Below are 18676 nucleotides of genomic sequence, written 5' to 3' on the forward strand. Positions count from 1 at the left end.
TATTCCACTTATATAAGTTCAAAAAACCAGTTCGAACTAATCAATGAAGGAAAAATCAGCACAAGGGTTATCCTTGGGGTGGGGAGCAAAATGCAGGGGTCTTCTGGGGCCAGTGATCTTTGGGGTTTTTTTTGTGAGGAGAGTAGGTACTTAGGTGTGTTCAGTTTGTGAAAATTCAGGGAAGTGTGCACTTAGGATTTGTGCATTTTTCTATATGTATGTTATACCATTTTATGAAAGCAATCCATGTTTTCTTTGGGGAAAGAACATAGAAAGGGTCAATATAGTGAATATAGACTCTAAACTAGATTGCCTTGGTTCAAATACCAGGTTTACCACCTATAAGCTGCATGACCTTAGGGAAGTCATGAAGCCTTTTTCACCTGTATGCCCTTATCTGTAAAGTGAGGATAATGATAGTACCTTTGTTGTGGGTTGTCGTGACAATCTAATAAGTTACTATTTGTACAACACTAGTGTAAGACACAGAGTAGGCATCATATAAGTGTTTGTTAAGAGTTTTATTTGTGGGGGCACACTTAAAAATGTCTTTTGATGACCACTAACTACTTTAAAGGAGACTAAAGAAGAGTTAAGGAAATAAGAAAGGAATTAAACTTATTTCCTAGGTAGGATTCTTGCTTATGAGGGAAAATATTATCTTGGCACCTGGCCAGTTAATTCTGTTCTTCCTGACTTGGAGTCTGGACTCCCAACAGGCTCTGGGCATTGGTCCAGAGGCTTGACAACGAGCCACATCTGGGACTGCCAGGAACTGCCACAAAAGAGTCTGCCCAAGAAGGCCTGTTGGAATTGCTGGGGAGGGAGAGTGCTATCCAGTCAGGACCCATGCCAGGCCAGAGCCCCCTGAATCTACCTGCTGGGTAGGGCAGGCCCTGAACCCTGGCCTTTCCTCTAGCTCCCAGTCAGAACCTTCTCTTCCATCACAGGTCTCCTCCAAAAACAGCTGACTGAGACAGGGCTGCATTCATAGGCAGGAAAAGAAAATAAAGAGAAGAGAGAGAATCAAGCAGGAGTGTCCTACCCTCCCAGAAATAAGCCTGTAAGCATTCTGGGCACCCTCTCTCGCTTGAGTTTGTTCTTCCCTGAACATCCCTAGTGAATGAGGAGCCTGAGGAGTGTCTCCTTTTACAGGCAACCTCCAGAGTCCACCACAATCAGGTACCCGCGGTGTGGCTCGACCCACTCTTCCTCTCCCGGTTACTTTCTGACACAGCTGGCTCTCCAATCAAAGCTGAGTTCCCTCTTATCTAATCCTTTGCTTTAGGAAGTTTAACTCACCCTCTAAAGCCTGTGCCTGGAAAAAAATAAACCCAAATGAGAACAATTTTTATCTCCCATTATGAGTGGAAGTGAATCTCCTCTAGCTTGGCAAGTCTCCAGGAATATCCCACTAACTTTTAAGTCATTTCTAGCCTGCTCTCCTTTTTCTCTGTCTCCAGCTCTCTTCCAAATGCTCATTGCAGAAGAATGTTTCCCTTGTCCCTGCCCCTGCCACTTTAAAAAAAAAAAAAAGAAGAAGAAGAAGAAGAATTGTCTTAAGTTCCTGAAGCCATGTATGACAGACCGGCTAGTTTTACACCAAAACATTTCCCTTTACACCTTGGGCACACAGATGACTCTATTTCCTAGCCTCCCTTGCATGTTAGTGGGGCCACATAACAGTTCCAGCCAGAATATAGGTGGACCCATAAAACCTCCATGCTATCCTCCATACTTTCTCTTTGCCTCATCTGCAGTCTGGATGCAGTAGCTGAGGTAGACTTGAAGGCCTTAGGGCACAGGGAAGTCATAAAATAGAAGGAGCTTGGGAGCCTGAATGCCTGCGTGGAACACAGGTCCTCATCCCTCACCTCCCCACTCCCACGCTTGGAATGTGACATGAACAAGAAATAAAGTTTAATTTGTGTGAAGCCCCTGAGACTTGGAGTGCCTGGTACTGACTAATACCCCAAGTTCCAGACTCTCAAACTTTCTACAAACTGGAACACCACATTCCTCTCTCCCAGTGGTTCCCTGTGCAGTCATCTTTGACCTTTCTGCATGGTAGGCCACACCTGGAGCATGTGCATCAAAATCCCACATCCTGATCCTTAACCTTTGACCTTGGTTCATGTTTCAACTTTTAATTTGGTTTCCTGCCTGTTGATTAAAATGTATTTGTTGGAAGTGAATTGAAAGTCTCAGAAATGGTGCCTGTTATTTCCATAACTGAGTCTTCAAGCCATATGCTCTGTGTATCCATCTGGGCATGTCTGGGATATTTGAATTAGTCCCATTGGCTGCAGTGTAGACAAACAAGCAAAGAGATTAGAAGCTGCCAACTCTCTCTATGATAGACAGGTCCTACCAAGCCATCCTTCCCATTCTAAGGAAGAACAATTGCAAGCACATTACTAAGAACAAGCCATTCATCATCCAGACTTTGCCTCTGCCTCGACTTGCATCCATAATGACAAGATACAGGCAGTTTTGTGGTAAACAGAGGCTGTCACAGACCTACAGACTGAAAAACTGAGTGAATTTGTTTGGCTTTGTAAGAGTTCAAGCTACCAGATTTCAATAAATAGTGATGAGTACAAAAAGTCTTCATCTTTTTTTTTTTTTTTTTTTTTGGAGGGAGGAAGTAAGTAAGCAAATTATCTGTAATTTAACTCCAGTCCAGGGCTCTGAACATCCTTCAGTAAGTTCTTATTTGGTGGGAAATTAGAACTCTTAGAGCTACGTAAATTCACTTTTCCGCTATTAAAGAACCAACACAAGTAACTGTTTGACTCAAGTTAACATTCACTCCTTGGAATAGATGATGAGTAAATATTTACCCACTGGCATAGCTGTTGAGTAATTGCCCATTAAAGAAGTTAAATGTTAATCACTTATTTCTGGACTGAGTAATTTCAACAAGATCCTATGACTAAACCATAAAGTCTAAAGGCAAGAAAAAAGCCCACATCCGTTTACTTCTTTCAGTCTTGACCATACAGGAAAGACCTACTCTTAGGAATGTCTCAAGTTAGAGTCATAACCAGTTTCACTCCCTTAGTACTCAAAGCCAGCTAATTAATTGCCTTTTCATTGTTCTTCACCCAAAGAAACCTTGACCTCAGGTTAAGTATTAACGAGATTTGAGAGGGAAGAGTTGGACAGGAGTTTAGAGAGAATATGAGGGACATTTAAACTAAGAGGAGAAATGAAACCTGGAGATAGAAGACAGAAGATGTCATGAGGTTGGCTGTCCTACATCAAAGGGAAGTGTGCATGATAAATGCCATTAAAGTCAAAACCCTAGGCCAGATGTCACCACACTAAATTTCAACTGAAACGGAGGAGGACTTCAGCAGCAGATGGCCCACAAATAATGGGTAGGGAAAGTGTCTATACCATCAGTCTCATGGAAAGGATCCTTGCTTGGTACCCACTCTTCTTCAGGATCAAAGAATGAGCTTGCAGGTGAGCTATCTGCACCCAACAAGGCAGCCTGCATCTGAATGAGAAGAGCCAAAATCCCTACAGAACTTCTACATATATTCCATGTTGGCAGGAACATATATAGCAGCTTGGTGGGTGTAGTGACTGCTGTTGATATCCACCCAGATCCCTTTAACTCTGGTGGAATCCTCCTCCCCACCAGTTATGAGTGTTGGCTGCTAAAAGCAACTCCCTTCTCTGCAGAATTGCCCTTCGCCAATGGGAATCATCTAGCTCAGAAGGTGATTCCTCCTCTCCCTGAGGCAGCCCATAGCTAATGACTGGCTGATAGCGTGGTACAAAAGGCCAGTGCCCTACTTCAAGGTGGGATCAACTCTGTGGTGCAATTCCTGCTGCAGTGAGATTACACTGTAGCTAGTCTTTAGCTAAGGCCACAAACTTGCTTAGATCTTTTCCCCAGTCACAGCCTACTTCTCTTATGCCCCTTCTGAGAGCACGCTCTCAATGAAGCATGTGCACAAGAATCAATGTCTCAGTGCCTGCTCCTGTTCTGTTTGCTTCTTTTTCTGAACCTAAACAAAGACAATAGGACAGGCAAGACCTTCAGTCTCCCCCACTGCCTCCAAGTTGCCTTAGAATTTGTTGACAGAGATTGTGTGGACAGGTGGAATAGCCTGATCCCAGGGGTACCCCAGGCAGAATGGAGACAGAGTAACCCACCTTACTCCTTCCAACCAATGATTGAATTCCACTTGGAGGACAAGCCTCAGCGTATAAGACTGCCAGGTACCTCTCTCCTCCCTTTACTGATCCATGCCCTCCCTCACCTGCCACCCACCCTCTCATAGATATCCAAGCAGACTCCCTTTCTTCCATTGGACTTTCTTCTGCCTAGTGACCCCTTCCCTCTAAGAAATGTCTTTGAGTTAGTGACCCCCTTCCTCACTTCTACACTGGCATGTTTTTTGCTTTTGTTTTTGGTTTTGGTTTGTTTTGCTTTGCTTTTGCTATAGGAATGTCTACATTGCATGGTGTACCAGAAAGAGTATGGACTTATTATATAAAGTGGGTGAACATGGGCCAGTTATTCAACTTTTCTGAACATAGATTTCTTCATCTGTAAAGTGGTGTTAATAAGACCTACCTCACAGAGTTGTTGGGAAGATTAAATGATATAAAAACTAGATATTCATTGTTACCCTACATGGTACACAATAGGTACTCAGTGGTAGACTATCTGGTATATAGTAGGTGCTTCTCCTTAGTGGAGACTTCAAAAAAGGACAAATGGGTATAAAAAAGAAACTGAAAAAGCAAACTCTACTCTTAGCACACACAGACACACAGGCATCCCACTTCAGGTCAGTTTCCTCCATCCATCCACCTACTCTCCCATCCATCTGTCCATCTACTCATCCATTCATCAGAAACCCCCTCAAAACCTTAGTATCCCTTGTGAGCCATGTATTGTGGATACAGAAGTAAATTAGACATATACTCCATGTAAGAAGTTTACAGCTCATTGCTGACAATAGCTGCATACCTTTTCCTTTGGGAATCCAGGGGTACCTGGATGGAGGTGGAAACAGGAGATCAGGGGCTCAGTTCCACACTGATAAGTCATTTATTCTTGAAGTCCTTCCTGTGTGAAGGATTCTTGCATTCTCCTATCAAAACAACTAGGTACCCCTTGGGATTTGATGGGAAATCATCCCCATTAAGTTGCTGCAGCCTGAAAGAGACTCCCAAACTACCAAGAGAAATTGGGACTTCTTGACTGGTCTTCCCCATATGCCCAAAGAGCTCCTGTTTTCCTAAAGACCAAAGGAATGGTGACTCCAAAATACGTTCCTTCCCAGTGGGCTCACTGGAATCCACTGGGATTCTTAATCCACTTACCATATTAATAATAAAAGCAGGAATGACTATCAAGGCCAAATAGAGTTCTAGGTGCTTGACATATATGTTAATTTCTCATGGTCCCAGCAACTCTGGGAGGTGAGTGTTGTATCCTCATCTTATAGTGGAGGGGACTGTTGAGGTCAGAGAGGTTAAGTGACTTAAGGTTTACAATTGGAGTAAGAGTCATGACTTGAACTCATACCCTACTTCAAAACCTGTGCTCATTTTAAATTTTGTGCCATGATGTTTCAATAAGTATGCTCTTACATTACATGCTGCTGCTTTTCTTCACCACTTACTTGTTGAATGGCCTTGGCCAAGCTTGTTTCCTTCTTCTTTTAAATTTTTTTTGGAAAAATGTTTAGGTTTTTATTACGGTAAATGATGAATTTTTAACATACCCCGAAGTAGATAGAACTTTACCATGAAATTCCACATACCCATCACACACATGTTACAACCATCTAGGACCCATCTGCCCTGTCTATACTCCCTCCACTTCTTCCCTCCCAGCTTGGCAGTGTCAAAAATCAAACCCCATTGGTCTGCCTCCAAAACCCTCCACCAAGCTGGTCCTTGCTTTGTCCTAGCACCAGGCTTTATTATAACATTCCTAAGGTCCGCTTTAAATTATCATTTCCTGGCACATTTCTCTTTTTTAAAAAGTCATTGTCAAAATGAATAAATTTGATAGAACATTCAAATGGACTATAAAGAACATTTCAGGGCTTATCCTCAGATTTCCATTTGCCAGGCAAAGTTCTAAGGTGCCATTATTAAACTACATTGGTGATTGTTGAGACAATGTTAAAATGGGATAGAATTCAAAGCTCTTTTGCTCCAGCAAAAAGAAATATATAACCAAGTCGCTGGCTTGCCAACTGGGGAGTACAAGTTGTTCCTTTTCTTCCCCTTAATTACCTCTCAATGGAACATTCTAGAATACCCAGGGGGTAAGTTTCCACTAATCTTCAGGCCTCTTTAAAACCTAGGTCTGACACAAAAGCTAAATATAGAACAATATTCTATAAACAAAGTCCTGAGTCTAAGGATCCAAATGAGTCAGACATTGTTTTCAATCATGGCTTACAAAGAAAGTAGCCTGAATTGTGCTAATGGCTCCAACACCTCTGGATAGTATTATACTGAAGTACAAAAGACACAGAAGATCATCTCCAAGGAATGTATAATATGGTTGAGTGTATGGACTATGCCTAAATAAAATGACAGAGATAGACAGGTATATAGTGATTATTATAGTGACTGCACACTATTATACATACGTGTATTTGCATGCACATGTACACACACACACACACACACACACACACACACACACACACCAGTGGACCACTGCATCTCAGATGCACAGTCACAGTATGATGCAAACACACAGAAACACAAGACTATCCAGGGACCATGAGAGTCAGAAGCTTTAGTTTTGGTTTCAAGTTGGCCACCTCAGATAAAGGCAGCCAGAGGGAAATAAGGGAGCCTGCTAGACAAAATTCTTAAGATCGGAAATATATTCCATTCCCTCTGTTCAGCCAGTAATGAGTCATTGCTTTCAGCAAGCTCCATCTCAGTCTTTTTGTTTCTAAGGCTCCTTCCATTCTATGATGCTATAAAGACCAACTTGAAAAACAACCAACAAGGTCAATTTCACACAGTATGGATTTATGGGGCAAGCAGTGTGATCCGGGGTCACACATTAGTTGGTGCACCTTGGGCAATTTATTACACAGTTTAAAACTAAGCAGTGTCAAGTGAGTTTGACCCAGGCACGAATGCATAAAACATACCTATTCTATGTGAAATTTTAAGGGCAGGGTGGAGGATTTTGTCTTCATACCAAATACCATGGAAAGAATAGAGACAGATGTTTTCCTATCCATTATGAGGGCTTAAAATGTAATCTGCAAGTATGTATCGGCTTCTGATCTTGGCTAGCAGATCTTGGGTCTGGTTGTGGAAGTGCAAAACTTGCTGCGTTGACACCCTTTGGCCACCAGAGAGCTCCCTGCATCCAACCAGGGGTGCCTATTGGATCAGTAAGCAAAAATTTGCAAAATGCAGGGTGCCTCCCTGCAACCTAGAGCGCAGATTCTATTGCTATCTCTTACACCAGCAAAATCCACTCATTTTCTCCATCAACAGTAACTCTGGCCTTGTCCTTTTGCCTTTTACAATGTGGGACTTGATGTATTCAGGAGGCAGAGGATTAACATGGGTACCAGGTTCCACATAGGACAAATGATTTCCCAGCTGTGGGGTAAAAGTCCTGGCCTTCAGATTTATGTGTTGCTTATGGCTACCAGAGCCAGTGACTACATGGAATACAGTACTCAAGAAAACTTGTTTTTATAGGTTTTATTTGGTGGCAATTTTCTTTTTTTACTCAAGTGGAAAAATACAAACTAGTATAAAGAAGAAAATGATGATAATCCATCATTCCACCATCCCGGAGAAAATAACTAAGATTTGGACATAGTTCCTTTCATTTTCTTGGTTTTTCTTTGTGTGTGCGTGGGGAGGATGTGTGTGTATTCTTAGAGATAGTTGGAGCCCATTTGTATTCTGACATTTTTGGTAATTTTTCTAACCTGATATGATATTTTCTCTTAATTTTATAAGTGTTTTCCACATCATTAGATGCACAATGCAAGACAACTTGGAGAATTCAGAGGCACAGAAGAAAATAAAAAAAACCTTGTTTTTTCAGTACCCAGAGATAATCATTTTCACATTTTGGCATTTTACTGCCAGTCATTTTTCCATTTATGGTATTTGTTTTTACAAAACTGCGACTATACTATATATACCGTTTTATAGACTGCCCTTTTTGAATAATTTTATATAACAACCATTTCCTCCATATCATTAAATATGTTCCCAAAACATGATTTTTAATATCTGGGTAATACTAAAAATCATGAATGGAGCTTAATTCATTTAATAAATTGTCTATTGTTGATCATTTGTGATGATTCCAATACTATTTATTCCAGATAGCACCAAGATGAACAACTTTATACTAATCGTATCCTATCATATCATCATTGATGATCCACCTAGCATAAGCTTTTAGATTTTGAATTACCAGGTCAAAGGGTTTGAACATTTTCAAAAGACAGATTCCAATTGCCACACAGTCCCCCAGAAATGTATCATTTCATATTCGCTTTAGGAATATATGAGAATCTCTGTCTCATCACACCCTCACCCATGCTGGGGATCACCAATTTTAAAAATGTTTGTGCATTTGATACACACACACTTGCACACACACAGAGAGTTATTTCTCATTGAACATTTAAAACTTCATGTGTTGCTCTCAAACAAGGACATGAATAGACAATTCTCAAAAGAAGATATACAAATGACAAACAGACATATGAAAAAAATACTCAACATCACTGATGATCAGGGAAATGCAAATCAAAACCACAATGCAATACCATCTTACTCCTGTAAGAATGGCCATAATCAAAAAAATTTAAAAAAATAATAGACATTGGCATGGATGCGGTGAAAACAGAACACTTCTACACTGCTGGTGGGAATGTAAACTAATATAACCACTATGGAAAACAGTGTGGAGATTCCTTAAAGAACTAAAAGTAGATCTAGCATTTGATACAGCAGTCCCACTACTGGGTATCTACCCAGAAGAAAATAAGTCATTATACGAAAAAGATACTTGCTCACGCATGTTTATAGCAGCACAATTCACAATTGCAAAAACATGGAGCCACCCCAAATGCCCATCAATCAATGAGTGGATAAAGAAAATGATATATATATATACACACACACACACACACACACACACACACACACGCATACATACATACCATGGAATACTACTCAGCCATAAAAAGGAACAAAATGATGGCATTCGCAGCTATCTGGATGAGATTGGAGACTATTATTCTAAGTGATGTAACTCAGGAATGGAAAACCAAACATCGTATGTTCTTACTTATTAGTGGGAGCTGAGCTATGAGGATGCAAAGGCATAAGAATAACACAATGGACTTTGGGGACTCAGGAGTAAAGGGTGGGAAGGTGGGGAGGGATAAGGGACTACAAATTGGGTTCAGTATATACTACTCAGGTGATGGGAGTACCAAAATCTCACAAATCACCACTAAAGAACTTACTTATGTAACCAAATACCACCTGTTCCCCAAAAACCTATGGAAATAAAAAATTAAAAAATAAAAATAAAACTTCATGTATTGGCCATTTGTGTTTCTTCTTTTGTGAATTATTGAGAACCTAGTAAGTATCTAACACTATGCTATGTGTTGAAAAACAATTATCACTAAATCTTCCAAGAAACCTGGAAGACAGGTACTATAATCTCAATTTTGCAGGTGAGGAAACTGAGACTTAAAGATGTTGTGTTTTCTCAAAGTCACACAGCAAGGGAATGACAAAGTTTGGCTTCAAATGCAGATCCGTGATTCCCAATCTCATGCTCTGCCTACGATACCACATTGCCTCCCTGAGAAATTTTTGAAATGTATTTTTATAGGGGAGATAAGATTAAACAACCCTGCTATATCTGTACAAGAAATGTTGAGACTGTTAATATCCATGTAACTTCTACTCTGAAGTTTTAAACAAAAAACAGATGAAAGAACAATGGAGACTGTTTTATGGCTGCAGAGTCCAACTGCCTCACTTTCACAGATGAAGATTCTGAAACCCTGACGAGTTAAATGACTTGCTAGATAGTGAGGTTTGACCAAAAAATGGGGAAAGAAGGGGAAAAAAAATTCCCCACAAACAGCACAATAACTTGAAAAGCTCTTTCATGCCTCTATGCTTTGCACATTTCTCTCTGTCATCCACCTGATGACTCAGTTAAGCTGTCAGGTCCTCTATAAAACCTCCTATTATTTTTTAAGGCAGAATTAACTGTCTCTGTCTTCCGTATGCATCTGTACTACAGCACTTACTGTATTATGTAGCAGAGATGTCCAACTGGCCAACAAAATTTTTTAATCCCTTCTGTGGTCTTGAGCTGCTGATGGAAAGTAGCTGCAGAGCCAGACTGGATTTCCAGGCACCCTCTTCCCAACCCTGGCATCCAGGAGTGGCCATGGGACTTATTTTTGTGAATGCTGTGTGAGAGCATAGATCTCCTACCACACTACACCCCTCCCCAGCCCCTGCCTTGCTTACTGCTTTTGAACTCTGTTATTTTGGAATATGATGCTTGGAAAAAGGCAACCATGTTGCAATCACGAGACAAGTCTAAGAACACAAAGCCAGCATGCTGAGAATGACAAAGCAAAAGAATGGGAAGAGACAACCCTAGAACCATCTACATTCAGGCATTATATTTTGTAAGACAATCTTTACCATTGGAGCCACCATTACTATTACTTTTAACTTGCAGTTAAAAGCCATCCCACCGTAGTCTTTGATTACTCGCCTCTGTCTTTCACAAGATCATTAGCTTTCAGGACATCCTTCATATCTAATTCATCTTTGTATCCTTGTTCCCTAGGTCTATTATAGAGCCTTACAAGGCTTCAACAAACGTTTGCTGAATCAAATCCACCAATGATATTCAATTTTAGTAAAAGATTGTGCTATGAGCAAATATTTCTTGATTTTCACTGGTCAATTTCTCTAAGAACCTATTTGCTTAAAACCACTCTTCCAGCTGTGGCTCCAGGAAGCTCTCTGCCATTCACACAGCCCGGTACAGAATTTGCTAGGCAAGGATTCATTTACTGCTTGTTAATTAGTCAAGTGCTGAGTGCACCACAGGACTCATTTTTACATTATTCGCACAATTGCGTAATTAGCATTTTAAAAGGTTTTCTAGGAGGCTGGCCCAAGTAAGTTTATCTTGAAAAATGTCACAAAAGGAAAAGAATAATTAACAAATCAGTTCCCAAGCAGATTTAGTGGACAATTGGCTTCAGCCCGAAAAGCACTGCATGGAGGACTGGTTTCCAGCTTGTGGCCAAAGAACGTATCTTCGCAGAACTGAAACTGGGAGGGGTTCTCAACCCTGTTCCCAGAGCAGCAGACCTGGTGAGGAAGGGAAGGAACACTCTGTGCTTGGTGGTGTTACGTGGTTTTTTAGACTACTCAGTTTGACAATTAACTGAGGGCGCCTGTTCAATTTATTCCAACTAACTGGACAGTTACCAGTTGGTAGTTTGTTTTTAGAAGCTTAAGAAGTGCATGAGAGAGATCTCATTTTTATTAAGTGAAAAAAAATGTGTATTCTTTAATGTAGATGGCAGTTGCCTCATAAATTGATTAATCAATGGATTAATATATGTCAATGTATTTCTATCTTCTCCTAGAAACCCCAACTTACTAAATCAACATTGTCCCAGGTATTGGGAAATTCAGTTTTTGGGCCCCTTCTCTTCTCCTATAATTCATGAAAAACTTAGGTGACTATAGCAAGTCACTTTAGAAGTTAAGAGAAAATCATGGTACCATTTTCTGCCCTGTCAATCTCAAAGGGTTCAAAAACTAATAATAAGCCTGTGTAAAGCCAAGCTGTACAGTATAGCCAAGAAAGTTTTTCAGGGCTGCTCTGCCATTTTGGCCACAAAGCAGGAGCATCCATGCTTCCCATGGTGTTTCAGCCAGCAGTCCTTTGCTTATGGCATCTCTGCCCAAGCTTCCCAAGACCTGGTGGACTGACAGGGTTGATTAGAGGGCTGGGCTAAGGAAGTCATGGATTCTAGTCCTACCAGGGGTCAAGCAACATTAGCAGCATTCTCAGATCTTGGATAAATCCTGTGTTTGCTCACAGAAGGTGGTCAAGGAGCATGTGGTTAAAAAGGAGAATCTGATCTCTTTATTGAAAAAGCAAGTGACAAAGTGTCCTGTCATTCTGTCAATCTGATATGGGTTCCCAGCTACATTTTCTCTCAGGCATCTTATTATTATTAAATTCTCTTGTGGTGACTATAATTGTATGGTTTCCTTCGTACGTGTTTGAGCAGCTTTTACATGTGTGCTTTGGGTTCTCTTTGGATCCAAGTACCTTGAGGGCAGTGGCTTGTTTTCTGATGTTCTTGTAGCCATTCTCAGTTGGCACATCCAGAGAAGAGAGTCTGCAGTACACAAAGGACAGACATGCCCACACTCACCCAACCCACAGCACCTCATTGTCACTGCTCTCAGACCACCAACATGGCACTGTAAGACAAGAACTTCCAGACCAATTAAATAGATAAGAGGGGGCACAGAGAGGTTAAGTAACTTGTCCCAGGCCCCAGAGCTGGTTGGTGGCAGAACTAAGACAAGGAGATGGGTGCTCTGACTCTTCCACTGGACTTTTTGAATTAAATTGTGTGATAACAAATACACTCCTGATTTTGAAAAGAGACCCCCAGAAAGCATCTCCAGTCTGGTCTCGCCTTTTGCCAGATGTCTTCGAGGTTCTTCTCATTTCTTCTGCTTTCTGTGTACAAACAACCACAGGGGCATACTCTTATTATTTTTTTATAGTGAAATTGGCAAAAGAAATAGTTCTTTTTTTCACTTCATAAAAAACCCCTAAAACCTCAATCGATCTTCCATCAGCTCATCTAGAATGTGATTTTGGTTCTTTCTAAGTCAGTCTGAGTTATTATTACTATTATTATTGGCCATAAATCCCCCATGATATCCCTGGGAGGTGGGGCCTCCTCTGGATGATGGCATCTGTAGGAAGGTTGCAGGGGCTTCCAAGGGAAGGAATAGACTTACCTGGTGGACCCCTCCTCAGAGCAAAAGGCCCATTCCAGGTATTCTCCTCTCTTATTGAAGAGAGCAACCATGAAGAAAATCTAACCACATTGGATCCCATTAGATCTTTAGAAAACCAAACCAGAGGGCCCTGCTTCTTCAGTCACATTGTCCCATCCTGGGTGAAAATGCTGCTGGCAAAACACTGCTCATTGAGGTTTGCCACACTTCTAAAGGTCTGAATCTAAGAAACATGCACTCAGCACTGATATACAGAAAAAGTACATACTACTCACAACAATAGCTAATAGTAGTTTAGCCCAGAACATGTCAGATACTGCACTAAATCCTCACAACAACCCTATGAAGTAAGTGCTAATATTGTCTCACTTTTACAGATGAAGAAACAGGCACAGAGAAGTTAGGTAACCAGTCCAAGCACACACAGCTAGAGCAATAATAAATAATGATTAACTCTAAGGAATGGTTTGGAGAGGGGCTACTTTCCACTTTAAAAAAATTGTAGACCAGGACTGGTGGCTCATACCTATAATCTCTGTACTTTGGGAGGCCCAGGCAGGAGGATCATTTGAGGCCAGGGGTTCAAGACCAGCCTGAGCAGCATAACTAGACCCTGTCTCTATCCCCACAAAAATAAAAATAAATAAAAATTGTATGCATTACTGTTTATTACTTTTTTAGCCACAAGCAACTGCATTACTTCTGCAATTAAAAAGGATGTAGCAAGCTATAAAGTCAGCCTAATTCAGACTACACGAAAATAAAAGCTAAGTTCCTATGTTGATGACAATATTTTAAAAGAAAGTATAGCTCTCATCTTTAAGTGTTGAAGCCAGGCCAACCAAGTACCATCCAGTAAGGTTTTCTAGGGTGACTATTTGTTTGTGAAGAGGTATTGAAAATAGGGGACCTCAAGTGACTGGGGATGCTTAAAATGCTTCATCTTCTGAGGCATTTTAAATATTCTCCCAGCTTTCCCAGAGCTACTCATTTTCTAGTCCTTGGTGAATCAACATCCCAAATTCCACACTAGTTGCTCTAGTCTAACAAGGTTTGTTCATATCACAAGAACAGAGTAGCTGAATAAAATTCATGAATTACTGCCAAATCCAACATTTATATTTGGTGCCATCGCCTTTTGCAAAAACAGAACTTTGTGTGGCAGCTGCCACGAGACACTGATGGTGAGCAAACACCAATAGGAGGCCCATCAAGGCAGCAGGCAAGAGGAAAAGGAGAAACAAGACACCCAGCTTCTCTGCCCAGGAAGCAGGAGCAGCAGCCACCCGAGTAGCTGGGGTGTGTGTCCCACGCTGCCCCCCCTCCCCAGGGAAGGGGTGGCCTCTCCTTTGTCCTCCCTCCTCAGAGCCTCTGAGGGGTGTGAAAGTCAAAACCCAGAGGAAGTTCAACAGTGTCAGGATGCAATTACTCAGGAAGGACAGACTTTCTTTGAGAGTCTCTAATTTTCAAATCAGAGAATCTAGAAAACTCGGCAGCTCAAACTCTCCTCACTGCCCATCATACCCCTATAAGGAAAGCTTCTTGTCTTCTTACAGAGACACAGGACTGCCTGTCTCAGCAAACAAATTATCCATTTCGATCAGGGCTTCCTCTATGCCAACTCCCAACTCTCTCAGAAAACAGAGCAGGAAAAAGAGAGAGACAGAGAGAGAGAAAGAAGAATCAGGGACATCTGCTGGTTGCCACATCCATTTGCATAATTGGATTAATAAGCTCCATTTTGGAAATGACCTAAATATATTTTTACATGAACATTGTTCTAAAACCTCATTAAGATTCAATTTACAACCCACCAAATAGCAGAAAACTTTCACTGGAGCTATGATATTATCCCCAGTCAAACCTAACAAAGGAAAGTATACAGGGAAATCCTACAATAATTTGTGGACATCACCGGCTTAAACGTGAAGTGGGGCAGGGTGAGGCAAGGTGTGATGGCATGAAGACCGACTTTCCTTCGTTTCCTTCAGGAGTTGCATATCTGCTGGGGGAATTCCTCCTCGCAACAGCCAGTCCAAATCTAGGTCTTCAGAATTCACCTGTGTCATTCCTTTGGCAGAAATAATTAGTTTGGGTGGCCATGTCTGGTGGGCATTTCAAGGCTGAATGAGTTTTGCTCAAGATTAACTACTCCAGATCATTCCCTTGAACACAAGATACCTTGTTTAGGGAGGAAGGAGAGAGGATTGATTTGTGTAAACACCTGGAGGTTGGGAGGCTCGTTACATCATCCTCAGAGGCTCCATCAATACCAAATGAATGAATGAATTTGGAGGCATTACTTGTTATGGGATGGATTTGTGGCATCTTTCCCATAGCACTTACCGCCACCTGACATAGTTCATTATCTCCGTCTCTTTCCTAGGATATAAGCTCTCTGAGCTCAAGGACCTTATCTGACTTGCAACCCCCTGTATCTCCTGCACCTAGAATTATGTACGCAGTGGCCAAGAAATATTTGTTGATTAACTATGCAAGATCATTGGAAAGTGGCACTCCAAATGACATGTAGAAAGAGCCTGGTGGAATGTTCTACCCAAAGGTTATAAAACATCCAGATTCTTCCCAGAGCAGTTAAACTCCAACTCATGAGAGAAAGACCAAACCAATGACTCAATCAGTAGGTTGGCATATGGTCCCAGTGGGAGCCAAGGCAGGGCCTCAATGCCCATACCATCCTGACCCAGTTAGCTCAGATTCACAGCTGGCTATGGCCCCTCCTAACTTGGCATCCATTTTACATACCTGTGTGCATATGTGTATGGGTATGAATGTCTGCCTGTGAGCACACACTTATACAACCTGGGTTTTATTATCTTTATTTTAAAGAAGAGGAAACTGAGGCACACGAAGACTAAGTGACTTGACCTAGGTCATGCAGCTGGAAGGTTGCAGAGGCAGGATTCTCCCCTGAGCAGTTAGCCCCCTTTGCACCCACCTAAAATGTGGGGAAACACACCATGCATCTAAAAGGCTTCCCTGTGCAGAGTCAGGTTGTACACTAGCAGGCCCAGGGAGTGCGCTGTCCTCCATGTCTGAAGAGCTCTAGCATATCCAAGAAAAGACCAAGGACTCTCTCTTCTCAAAGCCACCGGAGGAGCAGTTGCTATCGTTCCCTCATCCACCTCCTAACTGGACAACTTCTCTCACTTCTAGGTATGGATGGAGTTGAAGGAAACCCTGCTACACAACCTTACTTTTACCCCCTATGGTGTTTCAGCCTTTCTTGGAAAATAAATATATCAATTCTTAGTTATTCTTCTTCAGTAACAGGAAACAAGGAAAGCTACAGAATTTGGTAAAATCTCCTTTTGGCCAGCATTTCAACTTCCCCTTATACCAAGTCTTCCTCCCAGAAACACTCCCAGGCAACAGAACAAATGGTTAATTGAAGTTTTATTTCTTCTCCCCATTTCTCCAATGCTGGGTTTTAAAAGTAGGGAAATAGCTAAAAAGCAGGTAACAGAAGAGAAAAGAGAAGGTAAGTGAGGAAACTGAATAAATTTGAGGCCTCCATATCAGCTCCCGAAAACCCAACTGAATTATTTGATTTTAATTCAATGGCCGGACGGGACCAGCTCAGCAGCCCCATCAAGAAAGGGAATGTGGAAGGAGGGCCCTTTCAGGAGAGCCAATGGCACAACTTCCTCACTGCAATTCTGGAATCTTTTTTGTTTCTTTTTTGGAAGAGAGATTAACATCACTAAATAATAGAAGACTTACATTCTTGAAAATTTAATGACTGTCCTACATCAAGCAGCTGTCAAATTTCCTTGCTTGTTTTCTTGACAAAGTGTTTCATTCCAGACATTCACAGGAGATCTTGCCTGCATCAGTTTCAAGTCACCACGAAGGGGAAGGTGAAAGGCAACCCTAGATAGCAGGAAATCCCAATTTCCTAATTAACCTGTTAATTCCAAAGGCCAGCCTGCCTTTCCCCCAAGCGATTCCATAGAAAGCACAGAGTGGAGAATAAACCAGCTACAGCGGCCTTATTTTACTCTGTTGGAATTATTAGCCAGCTACAGATGGCCTCATTTTACTCTGTTGGAATTATTAGCCAATTCCAACACACTTCTCCTGTGTGTCTTTGACTTCTCTCCCTTCCTTCAGTTCACTTCATGGCTGGTGGTGCCAAGGCCCAAAACAACTTCTGCAGTGGCCCCCGTGTCTTCTCAGCTGGATTCTTTGGCTTGACTCCCCCACCTCCAGTCTCTTCCCATTTCTGGGGGACCCTCTACCATCAACTCTTGGGTGCAAGCCTCCATTCTTTCCTCAATATCAGTTCTCCACCTTCTTTCCCAGTCATAGACTTGGCCCAGTTCTCTCTCTACACTTTCACTCCTCTCCAGGAACAATATCAGGAATAGATGTTGCCAGAAATAACCTGAGCCCTGTCCTCTCACATTCTGATGTTACCCTATGCAGAGGGATATTGGAATTGCCCCTTGCTTCCTGTCTCCCTGGTAACCTCATCCAGAGTCACAGCCTTGAGATCAACTCTTTGTTCCAGTATCATGTCTGCATGGTCCCAAGAGGAAAGAGAACGTGAAACTCAGATTTCCCCACTGTGCTTGAGAGCCACCCCATGCCCTGGAAACTAATGATTAAGCTTCACTTTTAATTACAGGGGAATTTGAATGAGGCACGCTCTCCAATTTCCTCACTGCCCTCCCCGCCCCAGTGGTCCTGGCTACAGCAAGGTTGCCCATTAAAGTTCAACTGGACTTCAAACAGAGAGAGTTCCTGACATGCATGCTTCATTCATTGAACATTTACTTCTTGATGTATATTGCTAGCCAAGCTCTAGTTATGAGTAAAGAAGTCAATGTGAGCAAAGAATTCCATCTGGAGAGAAGACAGACATTTGTTTCCTGTCCTTAGTGACTATTAATAGCATTCGCTTCTCCTTGGAGACTGACTTCGGAAATGAGAAGGGGGAGGGGCTATCTGGCAGGAGCAACACATCGCAGCATCAAGCTCCACACTCTGTACTCTGCAGGAGACAGAAAAGCTACCGCTAACCCAAGTTAACACTGCAACCAGTTCCCCACGCCTCCCACTGCTGAGCTCCTGTGCTCAGTATTCGGCTAGATTGCTTTCATTCATAGCAGTTATCAATTTCTAACATACTATCTACTTTATCTATTCATTATATTTATTGTTTCTTGTCTGCCCCCTCCCACTAGAGGAAGGGAGAAGGGACTTTCTCTGCTTTGTTCACTGATATCATCCCAGTACCCAGGATAGTGTGTGGTACGTAGTAGGTGCTCAATTAATACTTGTTGAATAGGTTAATGAAAATTAGCAGCTGAAGAAACCTTAGCTTTAAGTACCTAAAGAGAATTGTACATCCCAAACTAGTGTATGGCATTAAAGAATGCTCAAAGGAAGGGTTATATTATAGCTCTACAGTCCGTCTTTTCCCTTCTTTTTTTTTTTTTTTTTTTTTTTGGCATTTGATTTTTTTTTTTTTTTTTTTTTTTCCTGGCATTTGGAGAGAGTGGGGAAAGGGGCAGGATAATGACTATCGTTGCTGAAATATTTTTAGGTCTTTGTCTTATTT

At 41.7% G+C, this 18676-nt stretch overlaps 1 long non-coding RNA gene across 1 annotated transcript in view; it reads right to left on the reverse strand.

Annotated features, from left to right (window-relative positions):
- Positions 1–11563: 11563 nt before the first annotated feature.
- The window catches only part of LOC105550567, a 64644-nt gene continuing 57531 nt past the window's right edge, over positions 11564–18676 (reverse strand). Inside the window, exon 2 of the long non-coding RNA XR_001007745.1 lies at positions 11564–12802. This is a non-coding gene — a long non-coding RNA (uncharacterized LOC105550567). The remainder of the gene's footprint in view (positions 12803–18676) is intronic.

The sequence above is a fragment of the Mandrillus leucophaeus genome, unplaced genomic scaffold, assembly GCF_000951045.1.
Source record: "Mandrillus leucophaeus isolate KB7577 unplaced genomic scaffold, Mleu.le_1.0 Scaffold490, whole genome shotgun sequence".
Taxonomy (NCBI): Eukaryota; Metazoa; Chordata; class Mammalia; order Primates; family Cercopithecidae; genus Mandrillus; species Mandrillus leucophaeus.